The 21,742-nt window shown below is 40.3% G+C and overlaps 1 long non-coding RNA gene and 1 other non-coding gene across 5 annotated transcripts in view; one reads left to right on the top strand and one right to left on the bottom strand.

The window, feature by feature from the left end:
- The window catches only part of LOC143409206 (uncharacterized), a 269,471-nt gene that overhangs the window by 173,598 nt on the left and 74,131 nt on the right, over positions 1–21,742 (bottom strand). For all 4 annotated transcript variants that reach the window (XR_013092641.1, XR_013092625.1, XR_013092636.1 and 1 more), the window contains exon 2: positions 19,478–20,276. This is a non-coding gene — a long non-coding RNA (uncharacterized LOC143409206). The remainder of the gene's footprint in view (positions 1–19,477; positions 20,277–21,742) is intronic.
- Trnaa-agc (transfer RNA alanine (anticodon AGC)) lies at positions 18,653–18,724 on the top strand. The gene has a single exon. It is a non-coding gene; the product is annotated as a tRNA-Ala (tRNA).

A 21,742-nucleotide genomic window follows, 5' to 3' on the forward strand; every position in this document is an offset into this window, starting at 1 on the left:
TGTTTAATATGATCACCATTCTCTTACTGTGTAAATAGTTTAATTGCTTTCTTTCATCATATGTTTACACACACACACAAATATTTTTATTCTTACTAGTTATATCTGACGGTAGAGTGTGTTTTGACATTTTATATATACACGGATCACAATCTCTCATTCCTCTGGTTGCACATAATATAGAGTTACACTGGTCATGTGAAACATAGGAGAGTTATGTCTAATTCATTCCACTGTCTTTCTTATTCCCATCTCCCCTCCCTTCCCTTCATTCCTCTTTGTCTAATCCAGTCTCTACTCTCTCTTATTGTTTTAGCATCTGCATATCAAAGATAACATTCCGCCTTTGGTTTGGGGGAACTGGCTTATTTCACTTAGCATGATAGCCTCCAATTCCATTCGTTTACTGGCAAATGCCATAATTTCATTCTTCTTTAAGGCTGAGTAATATTCTATTATGAATATGTACCACATTTTCTTTATTCATTCATCTATGGAAAGGCATCTAGTTTGGTTCCACAGTTTAGCTATTGTGAATTGTGCTGCTATAAACATTGATGTGGCTGTGTCCCTGTAGTATGCTGATTTTAAGTCCTTTGGGTATAAACTGAGGAGTGGAATAACTGGATCCAATGGTGGTTCCATTCCAAGTTTTCAGAGGAATACCATACTGCTTTTCAGAGTGGTTGCACCAATTAATTGCCTTGTATGTTTTTTTCTGAGTATTTTTTCTCATCACAGTTGCTTTTAGCTTTATAAAAATGGTACTGTGCTTCTATAATGTTTGGAGATGATTTTCACTTCCTATCGCATCACTGGGGTCATCTGTGTAGTTGCATGTCTCTGAAGATCACTTGATTTGCCTGCTGCATTAGGTTCATTCATGAACACCCTACATTGTAGGTATCTGCTTGCCCCTTGAAAATCCCTTAGATTGTCTCCAGGTTTTTGTTAACATGAGCTGTGGGGCTCCCAGTCCTTCAGTGGATGTCTCTGATGTGTATGACACGTGTGACTTTCCAGGTCACAGAGTATGTCAATCTCTCTCTCAAAGATAATGCCAAACCAGAATCCAGCCACCAGGTGACTCCAATGCACACGCCTACCAGCGGCACATGTGAGATCCTTCTCTCACTCCCTGGATTGTCAGCCTTTATGATTTAACTGTCCAAAATAGTACCTCATTTGATCTTGGGGTGTGTTTCCCAGATCACTAATGATATTGGACATTTCTAGAAATATATATATATATTGTCTGTGTGTGGTTTACAAATCCCCTGCAATGAGTCGTATATATATATATATATAGTGTGTGTGTGTGTGTGTGTGTGTGTGTGTGTGAGAGATTCTCTTCTTTGAAATGATGCTCAGAGAAGAACAATGTTTGGGGGTTTTGTCCATTTCCAACTGGCCTCTTGTGCTATTCTTACTGATTTTTAGGCCTTTGAACACATTTTGATTGTAAATAATTATATATTGTATGTTGTCTTGTTGCAGTTGGTAGCTTATCTTTGCAATATTTTCACTGTATTCATCTTTTCCAGTAAAAGTTCTTTGTGATTCTCTAAAGAGATATTTCCCAACTAGTACAGTTTCCTATTTATGAAAATAATATAAGGTTTGCTTTGAAAATACATTTGACAGAAAATGAGCTAAAAATATTATAAGTTATGCATAGTATATGACAAAATTAATGATAGTACTATGTAAGTAATTGAAGTTTAGGAAACACTAATCACATTTTGATATACAGAGTAAATTAGTTATTCATTCACTAATTCCACATATGTTTCAAATGATTTAGCATTTGCTTGTGTTATAGTTTGGATGTGAGGTATCCCCCAAAAGCTCACGTGTGAGACATGCAAGAAGGTTCAGAGGAGAAATGACTGGGTTGTGAGAGCCTTAACCCAACCAGAGAATGGATCCCTGATGGGATTAACTGGGTGGTGGCTGGAGGCAGGTGGGTGTGGCTGGAGGAGGGGGTATTGGGGGTGTGGCTTTGGGAGTGGAGCCAGGTCGCGCCTTCAGAATTGGCTCCCAGTGGCTTCTCTGGGGAACTTCAGCCCTGAGGACGTGCATCTCACAGTAAAGCCATTCGTCTGCATTTAACCACAGGTAAAGCTGAGCTTTTCTATTCTTTCCTCTTTGTGTACAAACCAAAGAATGCAAAATTCTCACTTGTTTGAGCTACACTCCTAACCATACATGACCTTCAGCAGCACCTAAGTAAACTTTTGGAAACTGGGGCAGGAAGATAAATTACCCAATTCTCAATTCCTGAGGAGGCTGCAAGGTAGGTTTGGCTTTCTGAGCTGCTTTAGAACTAGCCCCTCCTGCTGCCCCACTTCCTGAAGGTGCTAGGCCCCTAGTGGCCTTTCAGTCACAACTGGGATGATCCCAAATGCTTGGCGGAGACAGACCAACTATTATGAACATTTGCCCTCCAAGTTGTTGGAACAGATAGCTTGTCTTTGAAAGATGAGAAAATGTGTAAAGGAAACTACAAACCAGGCTGGGTCTCAGCTGGTTGTCTTTACTGCCAGGTGACTGGGTCGGCAGGCTATCCCAAGGGGGTTAGATTGGACCCTTCTGCCCCTTTTTCTAAGACTGTATTTTGGGATATCTTGGGATATTTGGGGATATTTTTTATTGTCTCATCCAAAAGACACTTTGCATGTATCATGAAAGTTATGTTTGGAGCTGAAGAAAGGAAAGAAATAAAAATTAAACATGGCTCCATTTAGAAAGCTATCACAAATAAACCAACCATCTCTTTGTCTTCTGCATTCTTTAGCACAAAGCAGGACATACCAACATGGTCATTTTGATTAGAAATTATAGTATTTTTTAAATGCTGGTTTTCAGCTGCTGTTTACCTAAAACATGAAGTCACCCAGCCTCTCCCAGGCCCCTCTTGTGACCACCAGCCATCCTACCCAGGGCTCCCACCCACCACCCATGAGGACACACAAAGCAGAAACAAAAGAGGCTGGTTCTGAGGGGCTGGATGTGCATGCGAATTTTACACTTCACTTGAAAACAATGTGAACGTTCATTTGTGTGATATTTAATTTTGAAGTTTATCATACTTTATAACCCAGAACAGCAGGCTCATATATATATATAGTGCAGGCAATGCTGTCACACTCTGGGTAACTATTATCATCAGTTATAGAACTTGACCCAACCTGTCATCACTGTGCACATCACTGATTTCACTTGGCATAATATCCTAAAAGTTCATCCTACGTTGCTGCACTCGGCAAACTTTCCTTTTTTTTTTTTTTTTTTGGAAGGCTATGTAATATTCCATTGTGTGGGATGATAAATTTTGCTGATCCATTCAGACATCAGTGCACACTTGGATGCATATTGTAGCTAGTGTGGATAGTGGTGCTTATGAATGTGGCGTATACAAATATTTTGACACCCGAGACCCTCTGTTCATAGCTTTCGGCTATATACCTACAAGCAGAATTGCTGGATCTGATAGTAATTTTATTTTTAAATTTTAAAGAAAACACCCTACCGTTTTCCACAGCAGCTACACCATATTACATTCCCACTCTCAGTACACAAGGGTCCCAATTGCTCCACATTCTTGCAAACATTTGTAATTATCTGTTTTACTCTGCTTTGCTTTCTTTCTCCTTCCCTTCCCCTCCCCTTCCCTCTTTCTTTCTCCTTATTTTTTATGTTTATTTTTTAATTTTTCATTTGTTCTTCTTAGACATGACAGTTAGGTTGTATTTTGACATATTATACATACATGGAGTATAATTATTCTACTTAGGATCTGAATAAACTTTCTTGTCACTAGCACATGGATTCTGCCCTAAAATAGACCATCACTTGGGCCACCAAGCAACTTTTAGCAAATAACACAGAAAAATAGAGATAATACCTTGCAATCTAACAGATCATAATGGAATAAAATTATAAATCAAAGTTTAAAATTAAAAACAAAAGCTATGCTAACACTTGGAGACTAAATTGTATGTTATTGAATGACCGATGGATAGTGGAAGAACTCAGAGATGTAATAAAAAAAAATACTTAGAGGTAAATGAGAATAGCAACACAACATATCAAAATCTCTGGGACATTATGAAGGTGGTTCTAAGAGGAAAGTTTATTGCATTGAGCACATTCTTTAAAAGAATAGGAGAAAGTCACCAAATAAATAACCTAACATTATACCTCAAAGCCCTAGAAGAAGAAAAACAAATCATAGCCAAAAGCAGTATAAGACAGAAAACCATTAAAACCAGAGCCAAAAATCAATGAAATCGAAACAAACTAAAATTTAAAAAATCAACGAACCAAAAATTTGATTCTTTAAAAAAATAAATAAAATTGATAAACACTTTGTCAAGCCTATGAAAAAGCAAAGAAAGAAAAAAAACCTCAAATTTCTTTCTCTTTTCTGACAGTGGCCATCCTAATAGGTGAGGTGCATGTCATTGGGATTTTGATTTGCATGTCCTTAATGATGTTGAACATTTTTCTCATGTGCTTATTGGCCATTGGTCTATCTTCTTTGAAGAAATAACTATTGAAGTCCTTTGCCCATTTTTGTGTAAGGATTTTGTTGTTGTTGAGTTTTAGGAGTACTCTACATGTCCAGGATATTAATCCCTTGTCTAACTTTTCCTTTGTTGCCTATACCTTTGGTACAATAGCTAAAAAATGACTGCCAAATTCAATGACATGAAGTTTTGTCCTAAGAACGTTTTTTCCTAAGAGTTGTACTGGCTATGGATTTATATTTAGCTCTTGGATCTAGTTTCAATTCATTTTTGTATATGGTGTTAGGTGAGGACCTTTGTTCTTTTGCATACACACATCCAGCTTTCCCTGTACCATATTTTGAAAAGACTGTCTTTTCCCCACCAATTGGTCTTAGCTTTTGTCAAAAAATCATTTGACCACCCAGGCACAATGGCACACACCTGTTATCCCAGCAGCTGGGGAGGCTGAAACAGGAGGATTGCAAGTTCAAAGCCGGCCTGAGCAATGTAGTGAGGCCCTAAAGCAACTCAGCAAGACCCCGTCTCTAAATAAAATGTAAAAAAGGGCTGGGGATGTGGCTCAGTGGTTAAGCACCTTGGATTCAATCCCTAGTACTGAAAAAAAAAAAAAAAGGACTATGTATACAAGGGATCAGTTCTGAGCTGTCTATTTTTTCCCTTCAGTCTATATTCTATATTCTATTTAATCGTGTATGTCAGTATCATACTATTTTGATTACTGTAGCTTTGTAATAAAGCTTTGAAATCAGAAAATCTGAGTCCTCTTGCTTCATTCTTCTTTTCTGAGATTGTTTTGACTACTCTTAGTCTCTTGAGATATGAATTTTAGGATGAATTTTTCTGTTCCTGCAAAAATAGTCACTGGGACACCAGTAGGGATTGCATTGAGTCTGTTGACAACTGATAATGGGTGGCATGGATATTTTAACAATGTTAATCCTTCCAAGCCATGAATATGGGAGATGCTTCCATTTTTGCATCTCTTTAATTTCTTTTAGGAATATTTTATAAATTTCATTATAAGTCTTTTACATCTTTGGTGATGTTACTACTAAGTATTTTATTATTTTTAATGCTATTAAAAGTCCAACTGTTTTTCATAATCTCCTTTTCAGATTTATCATTGTTAACCTGTGCTAATGCAACTGATCTTTGCAGGTGACTTTATATCCTGCTGCTTTGCTGAATTCATTTATTATTCTAGTAGTTTCTTTTTAGAGCCTTTAGTTTTACGTATAAAAATCACATCCTCTGGGAACAGAAGTAATTTTGCAATACCCTTTATAATGTGAAAATGTTTTATTTCTTTTTCTTGGCTTATTGCTCTGGCTAGAATCTCTAGTATTGTGCTAAACAGAAGAGGTAATATTGGGCATCCTTGCCTCATTTCTGATCTGAGAGGAAAAGTGTTAAGTCTCCATTGAATATGATATTCCTTGTGAGTTTTACACATGTAGTGTTTATTATATTGACATATTTTCCTTCTATTCCTGGTTTGTTGAGCGTTATTATTACGAACAGGTATTGAATTTTATCGACAACCTATTCTGAATTAATTGAGACCACCATGTATTTCTTTTCCCTTCATTCTGTTAATGTGGTGCATTCTGTTCATATATTTTCATATGTTGAAACATCTCTACTTCCAGGAATAAATCCACTTGGTCATGGTGCATAATCCTTTTAATATACAGCTAATTCAGTTTCCTACTAGAATGTGGAGAATTTTCACATTAATGTTCATAGGAATATTCCACAGCTTCCTTGAATCTTTCTCAGGCTCTGACATCAAGGTATTGCTGGCCTCATAGAATGAGTTTTGAAATATTCCCTCCTCTTTGTATTTTCTAGAAAAGTTTAAGAAGTATTTCTGTAATCTCTTCTGTAATTTCTTCTTTAAACGTTTGGCATACTTCACTAATGAACCCATCAGGTCCAAAACCTTTCTTTGTCTGGAAGGTTTTGATTCTTAGCAATTATGAGGTCTATCCAGATTTTCTACTTATTTCTATTTCTTCAGGATTCATACATAATATAGTAGGTTTTGCATTTCTAGGAATTTGTCCATTGCATTTAAATTATCCAATTTATTGGTAATCCTTTTATTTTGTGGTGTCCTTGGTTTCATTTCTGATTAACATAATTTGGGTATTTGTTTTTTCTTAGTCCATATGGCTAAATATTTGTTTTGTTGATCTTTTCAAAGAACTAACTTTAGTTTCATTGATTTCTGTGGTTGTTTTCCTATTCTCTGTTTTGTTTATCTCTGTTTTAATCTTCACTAGTTCCTTCCTTCTGACAGCTTTGAGTTTAGTTTGTTCCTTTTCTGGTTTCTTATGTTGTAAAGCCATTTTGCTAATTTGGAATCTTTCTTGTTTATTAATTTTCTTGTTTGTTAATTAAGTGCTTATTATTTATAAGCATTTGTGGCTATAAATGTCCCCATTAGTCCTGTTTTCACTGCATCATATAAATTTTGAAATATTGTGTGTTGTTTATTTTCATTCATCTCCAAGTATTTTCTAATTTCTCTTATAATTTCTTCTTTGATCTGTTGGCTGTTCAGTTGCATATTGTCTAATTTCCACAGTTTTGTGATTTTTTCCCAGTTCTACTTCTGTTATAGGTTTCTAACTAGATCCTGTTCTCATGGGAGAAGGTACTTTGTACTGTATGTATTTATGAAAATCTATTGAGACAATTTGTGGTTTAACACATGGTCTACCCTTGAGAACCTTCCACCTGCACTTGAGAAGAATGTGTGTACACTGTTGTATACAGAACATCTACCCAACATCAGCTGTTGGATCCAGCTGGGTTTTCCTGTTTATTTTCTGCTTTGTTGTTCCATGACAGAGAAGGATTATTAAAGTTTCCAACTCTTGCTGTATAACTGTCTATTTTTCCCTTCAATCCTGTTGGGTTTTCCTTCATATATACTGGTGGTCTGTCATTAGGTATGCAAATGATTCATAACTGTTGAGTACTTTTGCTGTGTTGGACTTTATTCATGTAAACTATCTTTTTCTTTGGTAACTTTTAGAACGTAAAGTCTAATTTACATAGTCACCCTGCTCTCTTTTGGTTGCCATTAGCACACAGTGTCTTCTTCCATCCAAACACTTTCTGTCTATGGTATCTCTGGCTCTTCTGTGAGTCTTATGAGTAATGTAGGGTCACATCATTGCTTTCATCCATTCTCATCCATTTTCATCCATTTGTCTTTTGATTGGAGAGTTTAACCCATTTATATTTAAAGTAATTACTGCTAAGGAGGGCTTCTGTCATTTTCTTACTTATGGTTATATGCTTTGTAGTTTATTGCCCCTCATTTCCTGCATTAATGTCTTCTTAAGTTGATTTCTTTTGTATACATTTTACAGCTACTTTCCTGTGGTTACCATGGGAACTACATTTAATATCCTACAGTTCTAACACTCTAATATGAATTTTTTACCATCTTAACTTCAATATCCTACAAAAAAGCTCTGCTCCATTGTGGATCCATTCCCCCCCTTCTTCTGGTTATCCCCAAGTTGCATCTCTATGCATTAAGAGTCCAAAAACATAAACTAACAATTATTTTAAATGCATTACCTTTAAAAATTAAATGTGGAGGTTAAAACAATTATACCAATACTAGCTTTGAGACTAATAGAAATTTGTCCATTACATTTAAACTTAAATTTATTGGTAATCCTTTTGAGACTAATAGTCCTCTCTTTAATATCAACTTCTTAATCACACAAAAAACAAAGAGTACAGCCCTACCTCTCTGTCACAGTCATCTTAGTTGTTAAATTGCCCTTGCATTCACCTGTACTGAGGTCTTTATTCTTCACACATCTTTAAGTTACTGTCCAGTGTACCTTCATTTCACCTCAAAGGACACCCTTAAGCTGTGTCTACAGGGTAAACCGACTAGAACCAAACTCCCTCAGCTTTTACTTATCTGGAAACAGTTAGAAAAACATAGAACGTGATTTCCAGAGTTGCCATCTTGTCAGGCTCATAGTCCAGTTGAGCCAGGGTAGCAGCTCAACAGGAGAGCACGTGCCCAGCACATGCAAAGCCCTGGACCGGATCTCTAGCACCTCTCCACCAAAAATGAAAACAACAACAACAACAAAAAAAAAAAAAAAAACACCAAAGCTGGAAAGTCCTAATATTTTTTTTTTCACTTTTGAAGGACAGTTTTTGCCAGGCAGTAGGATGCCTGCAAGTTATAGGTGGATGTTGTTGTTTTAATCACTTTGAGTGTATCAGCCTGCTGCCTGCTGTTCCCCGAAGTCTCTGATGATAAGCCCGCTAATCTCATTGAGAGGATTGCCTTGTGGGTGGTGAGTCACTTCACTCTTGCTGCTCTTTGTCTTTTGTTTTCGAAGGTTTGATTATAATTTGCCTCAGTGTGGGTCTTTGGGTTCATCTAATTTGGAGCTATGGAACTTCACAGATATGTAAAAATATACAATACATAAATGTAAATATAAACACACACACACATATATATATATATATATATATATATTTGGCAGTGCTGGGGATTGAACCCAGGACTTTGCCCATGCTAGGCAAGCACTCTACCACTGAGCCACATTCCTAGTCTGAACCTCATACATATTTATGTCCTGTCTTTCCTCGAAGCTGGAAACATTCTAATATCACCTCTTCACATAGTCTTTCTGCTCTTTTCTCTTTCTCTTCCTTTGGAACTTGCATGGTGCCTGAACTGTTGCGCTGGATAGTATCCAACAGGTTCCTCCAGCTCTGCTCACTTTTCTTCACTCTTCTTTTTTTCTTGCTCCCCAGACTTGATGATTCCTATCATTCTATCTTCAAATGCCCTGGTGCTGTCTTCTACCTGCTCAGATCTGCCTTTGAACCCCTCTAGTGGATTTTTCATCTCGGTTACACTCGACTCCAGAACCTCCCATTGTTTCTTTTTAGGTTTTCTCTGTATATATATTGTCGTTTGAGTCATAGTCATTTTCTCTATTTTACTGCGTCTTCCTTTAGTTTCTGAGCATCTTTGAGGCAGCATTAAAGTCCTTGTCTAGTAGAACCACCATCAAGTCCTTTTAAGGGATAGTTTCTATGGATTCAGTGTCTTTGGGGCTTTGTTTTTGTTTTCCTTTGAATGGTCCATAGTTTTCCTCTTTCTTTAAACGCCTCATGATTTTTTTCCTTCTCTCTCTCTCTCTCTCTCTCTTTTTTTTTTTTTTTTAGAAAACTGGACATATGACCCTAATAATATAACTCGGGAAATCAGATCATATTCTATCCTGAAGGGTTTGATTTGTTAAGGTCTGTAAACAAGTCAGATTGGCACCTGTTATTTTGCCAGAGAAATGTTAAAGTCTGTAAACAAGTCTGGATGGCGCCTGGCCAAATGCCAGAGGGAGTGGTTTGTGAAGTAACAAAAGCAAGCCATTAAGTGTGGCGATTCCTTATTGGTTGACTGCTGTATCTATTTTATGCTAATTAGATAAGCTGTGTAAAATGTATAAATATCGCTCAGATCCTATAATAAATGGCTCTCACTCCTGCTGTATCAACGTATACAAGTCATTCGTCACCCCCCGGATATTCTGCTGCAGCCGGACTGCGGCATTGATTGTTTCCAATTATTTTTATTTTTATTTTTTTTAACTATCATAGTTGATATCCTATGTCTAGGATCAGCCGAAGGTGTAAACTAAGGTCTTCTCAGGTTTTTCCACAGACTGCGCTCTTCCTGGGCATGCTCAGTCACTTTCTAATTTTTCCTGTACATGGTTTTGAAAGTGCCCTTCCTGAATGCATGGTTCACAAGACAGGAAAGAAGATAAATGAAGCCAGTGGGTGGGGGGTGATTATTGACTTTTGTTTTCTTGTTTGAGGTGCCTAAAATTGAACCCAGGGTGCTTAACCACTGAGCCAGCCCTTTTTAATATTTTATGTAGAGACAGGGTCTCACCAAGTTGTTTAGCACCTTGCTAAGTTGCTGAGGTTGGCTTTGAACTCACAATCCTCCTACCTCAGCCTCCTAAGCAGCTGGGATTACAGGTGTAAAACCTCTGGAAGTGACTTCTGCTGGAGAATGAGGGGCTTGCAGGAATGCGTGGAGGTCCAACAGGAGTCAATTCCACCTGTTCTGGAGGCTGGCAGAAGCAAGATCAAGGTGCTCAGGGTTCACTTCCCCAGTGAGGGCCCACTTCCTGGCTTTTAAGGAGCTGCTGTGTCCTCATAGGTCAGGAAAGGGAGAGTGTAGACAAGATCTTCAGGTCTCTTTTGATAAAAGTATTAATCTCACACTCAGGGCCCACCCGCACTACCTCATTTAAACCGGATCATTTCCCCAAAGCATCATCTCCAAATACCAGCCCACTGGACTTAGGGAATCAACATTTGAATTTTGTGGGTGGAGACACACTGGGGTGAAACCATTCTGAGTCATAAGCCATTTTAAATGCTGTACTTAGTTTTTCCAAAAACTACCCTAATTAAACAGAACACAGAGTAAGGTAGTTATTCAAAATACATAGAGAGAAATACAGCAGGAGTCTAATTAGTGGGGTTTTTTTTTAGCACTTACGATATATCATGCACTCTAAAGGGTACTCTTTTTTGGTACCAGGATTGAACCCAGGGGCGCTTGACCACGGAACCCCATACTCAGCCCTTTTTTTATATTTTATTTAGAGACAGGGTCTGATTGAGTTGCTTAGGGCCTCGCTAAATTGCTGAGGCTGGGTCTGATCTCGTGATCCTCCTGCCTCAGCCTCCCAAGCTGCTGGGATTACAGGCATATGCCACCAGTCCCAGTTTCTAAATGGTACTTTTAATATATAACTTAATTTTCAATCTGATATTTTCATTTTTAGGTGAACAAACTCAAGTTCCTAAAAGCTATATAAGTAGGCTAAGGTCACACAGGAAGAGACAGAGCAAACATTGGAACAGAGACCCTAGAACCCCAAGTGTTAATTTCATTGTTTGGTGTGTTTTCTTCTCCAAACATGGAGTTCATGGTAACTCACAGCCCCCTGCTCTGATGCTATAAGATGCAAAAGACTTCAAGTTCAAACAGATCTGAAGTGAAGTCTCTGATTGGACTATCAGGGGTCATCCCATGCTCACCTCCAGGTCAGAGGTCAGAGTACTATGGCTGAATACTCTTAAGTCCCAAAAGAAACGAGGAAATGCATGGAGCATCCCAAACAGATTCAAACATCCCACCATCCCAAGTAAGTTTCAGGCCACAGTCTAAAGGACATCTGCCAGATACCACATGTCCATTAAAAACACAACAGCCAGGCACAGTGGCGCACTCCTGTAATCCCAGCAGCTCAGGAGGCTGAGGCAGGAGGATTGCAAGTTCAAAGCCAGCCTCAGCAACTTAGCAAGGTCCTAAGAAACTCAGTGAGACCCTGTCTCTAAATAAAAAATGTTTAAAAAGGGCCGAGGATGTAGCTCAGGGATTGAGCGCCCCTGGGTTCAATCCCAAGTACCAAAACCAAAATAATAAAAATAAAAACACAAAGCAAAACATAAGCAAGAGAGAGAGAGCCACTCCGGCTGCTGGTCTTAGCTGTCATGAAGCAGGACATGGGGAAGCAGGGTCAATGTCAGATGCGCTGGTTCAGCCGTTTCTCTGCACCCTCTGGGAAGCCCAGTCTGAGCCCTGGTTTTCTGCCTATGAATATAGCAATTGTCATCAACAGTGCCCAAAGTCCTTTCCACCACTAGGTAGCTATGATTTTCTTCATTTAACCTTTATTCTGGGGAGGAAAAAAAAATTCCTAGACAGCCATGTATGGGGAAAGAGGATTTTATTGCTGGCTTCAGGCCAAACACCCCTTTCCTCATCTTTGTCGGCCCTGCAGGGCTGGTTTCGCTCATCAGACCATAAATTCCCAAGTTTGAAGATCCAATTTCCACAGCCACCCCGGAACAGACATGCTCTGCACAATGCCCAACCTAGCCCAGCCAGAATGCCCCAGGGGGAACTTGGGAAGCCACATCAGTTTGCTCAGGGAATCGGGGAAACTGCAGAAAGAACCTAACTTTCAGCCTGTGCTGGGTCAGCGCAACTCCAAAGGAGTGAAAATGTGTCGGTTGCCAAGTGCTTTGGATCAGCATAGCCTTTTGCAACCTGTGGCCTTTTTGGTGAACCTGAATATCCCACACCAACCCCTGGAATTTCAGAAATACACCTCTTTGAGGGACAGGCCAATCTCTTCCTCCTTTCATTAAGAGTCAATAAAACCTCAGCTGAGCTCGGTGACACATGCCTGTCATCCCAGCGGCTCAGGAGGCTGAGAGAGGAGGACCGCGAATTCAAAGCCAGCCTCGGCAACTCACAATGAGACCCTGTCTCTAAATAAAATCTAAAAGGGGCTGGGGATGGGGCTCAGTGGTTAAGTGCCCCTGGGTTCAATTGCTAGTAAAAAAAAAAAAAAAAAAAGAGTCAATAAAATCCCAAATATAGAAATATCTTCTCTATATGACTACATGGCAAGACTCTTCAAAATATAATTGTTTTCCCTCAATTATATTTTTAAAATTATTAGTTTTTATTTAATTTGCAAGTATGAAATTAAAATTTTTTTCACAGTACCTTTATTTCATTAATTTATTTACTTATTTTTATGTGGTGCTGAGGCTCAAACCCAGTGCCCCATGTGTGCTAGGCAAGCACTCTATCACTGAGCCACCACCCCAGCCCCCTAAAATAAAATATTGACAATGCCTTTTGTGTAACCTTCCCATACACTTCATCACCCCACGCATGGAGAGTCTGATAATGCACCTCCCTCCCCCAGAAGAAATGTCCCCTCTTTGAGGATCACAGGTAGAGCACATTTGCTAACCACCCTTCCATATTACAGAATCGGTTTTTCCCTTGATAAATTATATTTGTCTACCATCCCCAGTTTCTGAACCTCGGTACCTTCATGTATAAACACACAGTAAAATTTCATAAGGCGGTTATGAAAATTCCTAGAGTAGTTCATGGAAACAACTGGAATATAGTAAGTGTTCCACACATGTTATATCATGGTGATCAAAGTTGCTATGTACAGTTGTATGTACTGTGCACTATACAGTACAGTGGCTGCAATTGTCACTCTGATATTCAAGATGGCTCCTAAAAATGATTCCTGGGAAATGATGGATCAATGTGTAGATAGTTAGGCAATATACACATGCATAGATATTAAATTATATTATATTCTCATCATATGCTGTAAATTGTCCAAGATCAGGGTGGCTGATTTACCAAGTCTCATTCTCTGCTCCTGCTATACAGTATCATCAGCAGAGCCAGGAAGTCCAAACCAGCCAAGTGCCCCGCATCAGGCCAGCAGGATCCAATCCAAATAATCTCCCAAGCCAGCTCTTGAAAAGGAACAGCGTCTGCCGCCCAGAACGAAGGGAGGGCAAATCTGTAGCATTCAGGAGGGGCCGTGTGAGGTCTTCTGCAAAAGTGGATGATCCCAAGGAAAAGGTTTATGTCGTTTTAAAAATTGGCTGTTTAGATTGGGATTACCCTGAGAGCAACATAGCTGCTGTGGTCGTAAAGACCCGGTGCCCAGAGGAGAGAGGCTCTATCTGTTTGTCTGGCCTGGAAGCAGATGCCTGCCCTGCAGCCTCAGGGCTGCGGTGTTTCGCAACCGGGGGATGCTTGGGTTCAAGCTGGAGATGTGTGGCCACAAAAACAATCTGAAAAGATGGGACATGTCGAAGAAAGAGAGCCTGGAGGGACATTCAATTCAACACAGTCTCCCTGACCATGTGTTTTATGGCATGGAACACTCCAGAAAGAATGTGACCTTAAAGGAAATAAAGGGATCTGTGACCAAGTAATATTAGCCTGGAGGATTCTAATTGGATTTTTCCTACTTAGAGAAGATAAATACTTCCAAATCCAGTGGGAAGTGCATTTCCCAGATTCACCCCGTGTGAAATGACTTGGCCTGTTCTCTCTCTTATCCATTGAACGGGTTGTTACCCAAATGGTGGCAAAGGTGGTCTTTCTCAGAACAAAATACCCAAGCATTCAATTCCACGTCCAGTGATGTTTATTGCTGACTATGTGCTAGGTCAAGGGGTGGGTAGGAAAAAAAAATACAGTAGACCCTCCATTGAAAGGCACTGTTTAACTGAGCTTTTTCACAGCTGTGAGTAAAGGACCTGACCAGACAACTGTAGAGGAGGAAGAGTTTATTTAGGAGCTCATGGTCACAGAGGTCTCAGTCCACAGACAGCAGGCTCCATTCCTCGGGGCTCCAGGGGAGGCAGGACATCATGGAGGAAGAGTGTGGTGGAGGGAAGCAGCTCACATGGTGATCAGGAAGCAGAGAGAGACTCCACTCTCCAGAGACAAATGTAGACCCCAAAGCCACGCCCCCAAGGCCCCCTCCTCCAGCCACCCCCACCTGCCTCCAGCCACCACCCAGTTAATCCCATCAGGGGTCCATTCACTGGTTGGGTTAAGGCTCTCACAGCCCAGTCATGTCTCCTCTGAACCTTCCTGCACCGTCTCACACGTGAGCTTTTGGGGGACACCTCCCATCCAAACCTTAACAGGCACTCTGAGTAGTTAGAAAACTAACAGAAAAAGAAACCTTGCATAAAGGGAAATGTGTGCAGTTGTGGTGATGCTAACACAGTCATTCCAGGACCATAGGCAACAAAATAGAGTAAATAAAGTGCAAATTGGCAGTGCCTTGTTGTATGGCACTAAGCAAGAAACTGATGACACAAAGAAATTTTTGAATCAAAGCAGAATCTTATTTCTTCAGGGAAAAAGATCTTAGAGGCATTTCCAAGGGAGACTGTTCATCCATTATTTTAAAAATAAATTGTTTTTCACTCGCATAATAACAATTTATTTTTATGTGGTAAAAAAAAATCATTCGGACTCAGTCATTGCATCCGTGATTAATTAGTTGATGAATTAGAAAATTATGCTTTCGTGGGATCTAATTTATTTAGTGAGTTCAGTTTATTCGAGAGGAAATGTGTACAGATACTCTTGAAAAACACTGTTTTCCCAATCACACAATCCTTTTATCCTTCAAGATCAATTGCTGCTTCCAAACGACAACAGCAAAAAGGGCTGAATTTGGACTGAATAAATGAAAGATTATTCTTTTAGTTTAATGTGCCTGACACTTTAAAGAAGGAACCCGTAGGAAAGTCAGGATTGGAACTTTTAAACAGAACCTACCAATTCCAGGATAGAACAGTATAGAATTCAAAATATGGCTCCCTCAAGCCCCCAGGATTTTCATTGACTTGGACTCTTGTTCTCAGCAATGCCCTCCGAGATGGTTCTCAGAGGTCTGGGGAGAGCTGGTCTATAGACTCTCCGAGTTTGCTTCCTGTTGTCTGGACAAAACAGCCTAACCCATTTCTTTTCCTATGAAGTCACGGTTACCCTCTGTCATCGGAAGAGAGCTTAGTTTTGAACCTCAAGAAATCAATTTGTTGGTCACTATTATGGTTTAGATACCAAGGGTCCCCCAAAAGCTCATATGTGAAACAACGCAAGAATATTCAGAGAAATGATTGTGTTATGAGAGCTTTAACTAATCAGTGGATTAATCCACTGATCTGGATCAATGGCTGGTAACTAAAGTCAGGTAGGGTGTGGCTGGAGTAAGTACGTCACTGGGGTGTAATTTTGGGGTTTATATTTTGTCTCTAGTGAACTAAGCTGTCTGTCTTTCTGCTTCCTAGTTGTCATGACCCCATCTACCTCCCTCCACCGCACCTTTCCACCATGATGTTCTGCCTTAAGTTGGGCCCAGAGCTATGGAGGTGGCTGACTATGGACTGAATCTCTGAAACTATGAGCCAAGATAAATTGTCCTCCTCTCAATTATTCTTGTCAGGTCTTTTATTCACAGCAACAAAAAAAGATGACTAAAACTGTCACCTTAAATAAAAATGGTTACCATTTCTTTAGTACCTGCTGTAGACCAGGCATGGTGGGTAGATATATTTAAATTCATATTACCCCTCAATGTTACGCAGTAGTATCGTTAGGCCATTTTACAATGGAGACAATACCTTGTGCAAAGTTGGATGGCCAATAAATGTCAGAGTAGAACTAGACACCATGCCTGCTGCCTTCATGGAAACATACTGAATTAGGGGGAAACAATAGGATTTTTTTTGTTTGTTTTGGTAGGAAGATTCCAGAGATTGAACCCAGGGACACTCAATCACTGAGCCACATCTCCAGTCTTTTTTATTTTTTATTTAAAGACGTGGTCTTCCTAAGTTGCTTAGGTCCTCACTAAATTGCTGAGGCTGGCTTTGAACTTGCAATCCTCCTGCCTCAGCTTCTCATGCCACTGGGACTACAGGCATGGGCCATTGTGGCTGGTTAGCAAGAGGATTTTGTTCAAGGTATTTTTAATTCCAAATCTGCCTCTAAATTTAAAAAAGAAAGAAAACCTCAGGCACTCTGAGTCACTTCAACATGCTACTTACTATAAAAGATTTGCTTAGAACATGACTCTTCTGTTAGAGCATAATGAGAGACCACTAATGCCTACTTTGAATCCACTACACCCAAGGTGATTAATGGATTGGAAGTTATTCTGGACAATACAGTATACAGAGATTGGGGCTCCAAGGCTGGTAACCAAGTCAGAGAATGGATGATCATAGACCAATGACTAGGTCTCCACATCATGGAGTGGGTACAGTCATTCACCCAATATATGTTCATTGAGTGCTACTTTTTGAGCATCTGAACCTGTGTTTACTCACCTGAAAAATAAGGATGGTAATTTCCTTACCTGCCCCCCAGGCTGTTGTAAGGATGCAGCCAACTGACATAACATGTATGAAATGGTTCACATGACTCTAAGCTACTCCACGCCATAAACTGCTTCTGGCTGTGAGGCAATACTGCAATCCGAGGTCAAGAACTTCCGATTTTGAAACTGCCACATCAGAGTTGGAATTCACCATTTGGTGACTTAGGAAAGTGTGTATCTTTGCTAACAATACTTGTTTCCTAAGATGACCTGCAAATGCTTTTTCCTTGACAATAATAGGGTTTGGTGCATACTACCATAACAAAGGAACGGGGTTCTCAACACAAATACTGCACCAAAATGCCACTCCCAAGGTGAAAGTCCTCCAGGGTACGGTGGAAAGAGCATGCATTTGGGAATCCAGGAAACTAAATCCTAGCTCTCATGCTTGCTCATGTGAGATCTTCAGCATGTCCCCTAAACCCCCTGAACCACAGCTTCATTACCTACAAAACAGGTTTTTCCATACCAATATCAGACAATTGCAAGAACTCATAAATGAGAATATGGATGCACTCTGGCATAGTGGGTTGCTCAACCCATAGTGGTACATAGGGTGAACACAGCTCCTGACATTAATAAAACACATGCCTGTTTCTGGTTTCACCATCTTTGTAAACTTGAATCTGGGAAAGGTAATCGTGTAAAGCTGAAGAGAGCGGATAGGATGGCTGTCTCTTGTCACAGTCACCTTCCCTCTCACCTTCTCCTAGACCTGCTGACTAGACCAGGGTCAGCAAAGTTTTGTAAATATGAGGATAGATATTTCAGGCTTTGTGAGTTAGAAAGTCTCCACTACTCGACTGTAATGCCAAAGCAGCAGACACACTATGTGAATAAAGGGGTGTGACTGTACCCAACAGCATTGTTTGTAGCCACTGTAATCTGAATCTGAGTTGATTTTCATGCCCTGAAATGTTTTTCAATCCCTGACACCCCCTACTCTAGCCATTAAAAATTACAAAAACCATTCTGAGCTCACAGAACAAACTCAGAAAGTTATTTTTTTAATCTCTTTTTCCTTCTGCAACCATGGCTGTGTTATAGCAAAGCTGTAGGCCATCAGATAGATATTAAGTGGGTCATATCCAGATGCTGTGTCAGGCAATGCGTCCCCACCCTTCCCTCCAAAAGGAAAATGAGGGGGGTCACACGCGAGACCGCTCTACTGATCTGGTTGTATAATTCCACATGGTAATTTGGCCTCTTTGGGTACCCTTAAAGGAGGGACATGGGGAGGTGGGACTGGACATGGGCTGGGTATAAAAGATGATTTGTCAAGAGAAATGGGTCAGGGCTGGGAATGTGGCTCAGTGGTAGAGCGCTTGCCTAGCATGCACGAGGCCCTGGGTTCGATCTCCGGCACCACTAAATAAATAAATAAAGAGTTGGATCGATTGATTGTACACATCATCCCCCAGTGTCCACACAGGATTGAGTCCAGGACACTCGCAGACACCAAAACCTTCAGATGTGCAAGTCCTTTATATAAAGGGACTTAGTATTGGCATATAACCTGGACCCACCCTCCCATACATTTCTAGTCATCTCCGTATGACTTATAATACCTCAGATGATGTAAATGCTATGGAAAAAGTTGATATACTCTATCTTTTAGAGAATTAGGACAAAAGTCCATACTTTTGTTCAGCATAGGGGCAAACTTCTTCTTGCAAATATTTTTCATCAGCAGTTGGTTGACCAGGCAGATGAGGAACCCACAGGGATAGAGGGCTGACTGTTGGCGGGTTTGCCTTACTGTTTTTAATCTGTTATATCAACACACCTCAATTGAAACTGAGAGAGTTCTGTTCTAACAGGTGGTTCACGCCTGTAATCCCAGAGGCTCAGGAGGCTGAGACAGGAGGATTCTGAGTTCAAAGCCAGCCTCAACAACTTGGCAAGGCCCTAAGCAACTCAGTGAGACCCTGTCTCTAAATAAAATACAAAAAAGGGCTGGGGATGGGGCTCAGTGGTTGAGTTCAATCCCTAGTACCAAAAAATGGAAATAAAATCCTGTTGCAGTTTCTATGACTCTTTGTTGCTGCCTAGAACCTACGGGTAGTCCTTGCTTTAGGTCCCTGAGGTGCTCAGGAAGAAGCAAAAGTTATTCTGTTTACCTACCTTGGCTTGTGTCTTTCTGTCCCAGAGGTATAACCAAGGTGAGAGCCACAGCCACTTTTCCCCTGCTGACAATGCAGTCTTTCTTAGGAATGTTAGCTTTGGGGAATACTGTGACATCTTTCAAGTTCAGACTTTATCCACTGGAACAGAATCTGGCACTGGGATCAACTGTCATCACTATTAAGGAGCCAAGATATTTCAACTCCACGGAGCCATTTGCTCCTTTCCCAACAAGGTGGCTTTAAGTCTCTTTGAAAGCAGCTCTAGTTGTTGTCCTGTGGAAGCCATTTTTGCCAAGTGGACTATTTCAACCAACCTTCTTTCAGCTTTGATGATACTTTTAACCTCAGCAGAGGCCATATAATTTACACTTAAGGAAAGCTTGACTTTGAAAGAAAATGATCAGGTCTGGGTTTTTTTTTTTTTAATCTCTTTTTCCTTCTGCAGCCATGACTGTGTTATAGCAAAGCTATAGGCCATCAGATAGATATTAAGTGGGTCATATCCAGGGAGGAATTTCTGAGCCACATTTTCATGGGAAGACCCAAGACTTCAGAGTCACATACAATCTGTCTTCTGACAACTTCAAAGAGTGGTGGAAACATGAACTCATTCACTTGGTCCATATCTCAGAGTCAGGAGAGGACAGAAATAATCTTTCTTCCATTTTCCAGGTGATAGAAAAAACCCAGAGAGGTTTCTGACTGGATAAGAGCACACAGCAGATGAGGAGGACTCCTTAAACACAGCTTCATTTTCTTGCTTGTACACTCTTTTGCTGATGGGATGGTGGACGTTCCTGAAAATAGGGCCATAGAACAAGGTTACACAGAAAAATTAACTTTATAATCCTACAGAAATGCATTAACATTTTAAGCCAGTGTGCAGCACTTAGATTAGAATCAGGAGTTTCCAATTCAGAGACACCACAGCAATCAAAAATTTTTGCTCCGGCGGGCGCAGTGGCATATTCCTATAATATCAGGGTCTTGGGAGGCTGAGGCAGGAGGATCACAAGTGTAAAGTAAAGCCAGCCTCATTAACAGCGAGGCCCTAAGAAACTCAGCAAGACCCTGTCTCTAAATAAAAAGTATAAAAGGCTGGGGATGTGGCTCAGTGGGTAAGCACCCCTGGGTTCAATCCCCAGTTAAAAAAAAATTTTTTTTTGGTTAATTCATTTCTCATTGGGGAAAATGAGGCTGAGAAGGGAAGAAAGATGTTCCCATGTTATCCCACTCATGGTGACCGTCTCTGACACTTTTTGACCTTTCCATTGGACTCAGTGGGGCAAATACACCCCCTCCCCAGTCTGTTAGTAGCAGACTAACAGCAGTCAATAATGGATTAGGTGAATCTTTTCCACCAAGCCCAGCCACAGGTCTTTCTTAACATAGCACCCCAGGCAGCCACAAGTCATTTCTGCGTTGACAGTAGAAACAGAACCTGTTTGTACCCACTGTAGTAAAAGGTTGTCTACGATTTTGAAACCTACTACTTACAGATGGGCACATACTATGTACCAGGCATAGGACATGCTCTATTTAGTTGCAGCCTCTGACAATTCTATGATATTGGCAGTGTTACAGATAAGGAAATGCAAGTTAAGAGAGATTATATAAGTCCCTCAAGGCCACATGGCAGGATGGTAGCAGAACAAAGACTTGAACCTAATTCTTAAAAAGTATTCATATAGGCTGGATGCAATAGCCCATGTCTGTAATCCCAGCGGCTCGGGAGGCTGAGGCAGGAGGATCGTGAGTTCAAAGCCAGCCTCAGCAACTTAGTGAGACCCTAAGCAACTCAGTGAGACCCTGTTTCTAAATAAAATACAAAATAGGGCTGGGGATGTGACTCAGTGGTTAAGTGCCCCTGGGTTTAAACCCTGGTACAAAAAAAAAAAAAAGAATTCATAAACACAAATGTACATACACATGTGAATTTATTTAAAGTTTCTCTGTGCATTTTGAATACAGTTTGGGGTTTGGTTTCTTTTTGTTTGTCTGTTTGTTTGTTTGTACCAGGGATTGAACCCAGGGGCACTTAACCACTGAGCCACATTCCCAGCCTGCCTTTTTTTTACTTTGAGACAGGGTCTCACTAGGTTGCTTACAGTCTCGCTGAGTTCCTGAGGCTGGCTTCAAACTTGTGATCCTTGGGCTTCAGCCTCCCAAGCCGCTGGGATTACAGGCGGGCAAGACTGTACCCACTTGAACACAGCTGAATACAGTTTTGATATCATCTTCATCCCAATTTTTCCTCTTTGAT

This window comes from Callospermophilus lateralis, chromosome 1 (genome assembly GCF_048772815.1).
Source record: "Callospermophilus lateralis isolate mCalLat2 chromosome 1, mCalLat2.hap1, whole genome shotgun sequence".
Classification (NCBI taxonomy): Eukaryota; Metazoa; Chordata; class Mammalia; order Rodentia; family Sciuridae; genus Callospermophilus; species Callospermophilus lateralis.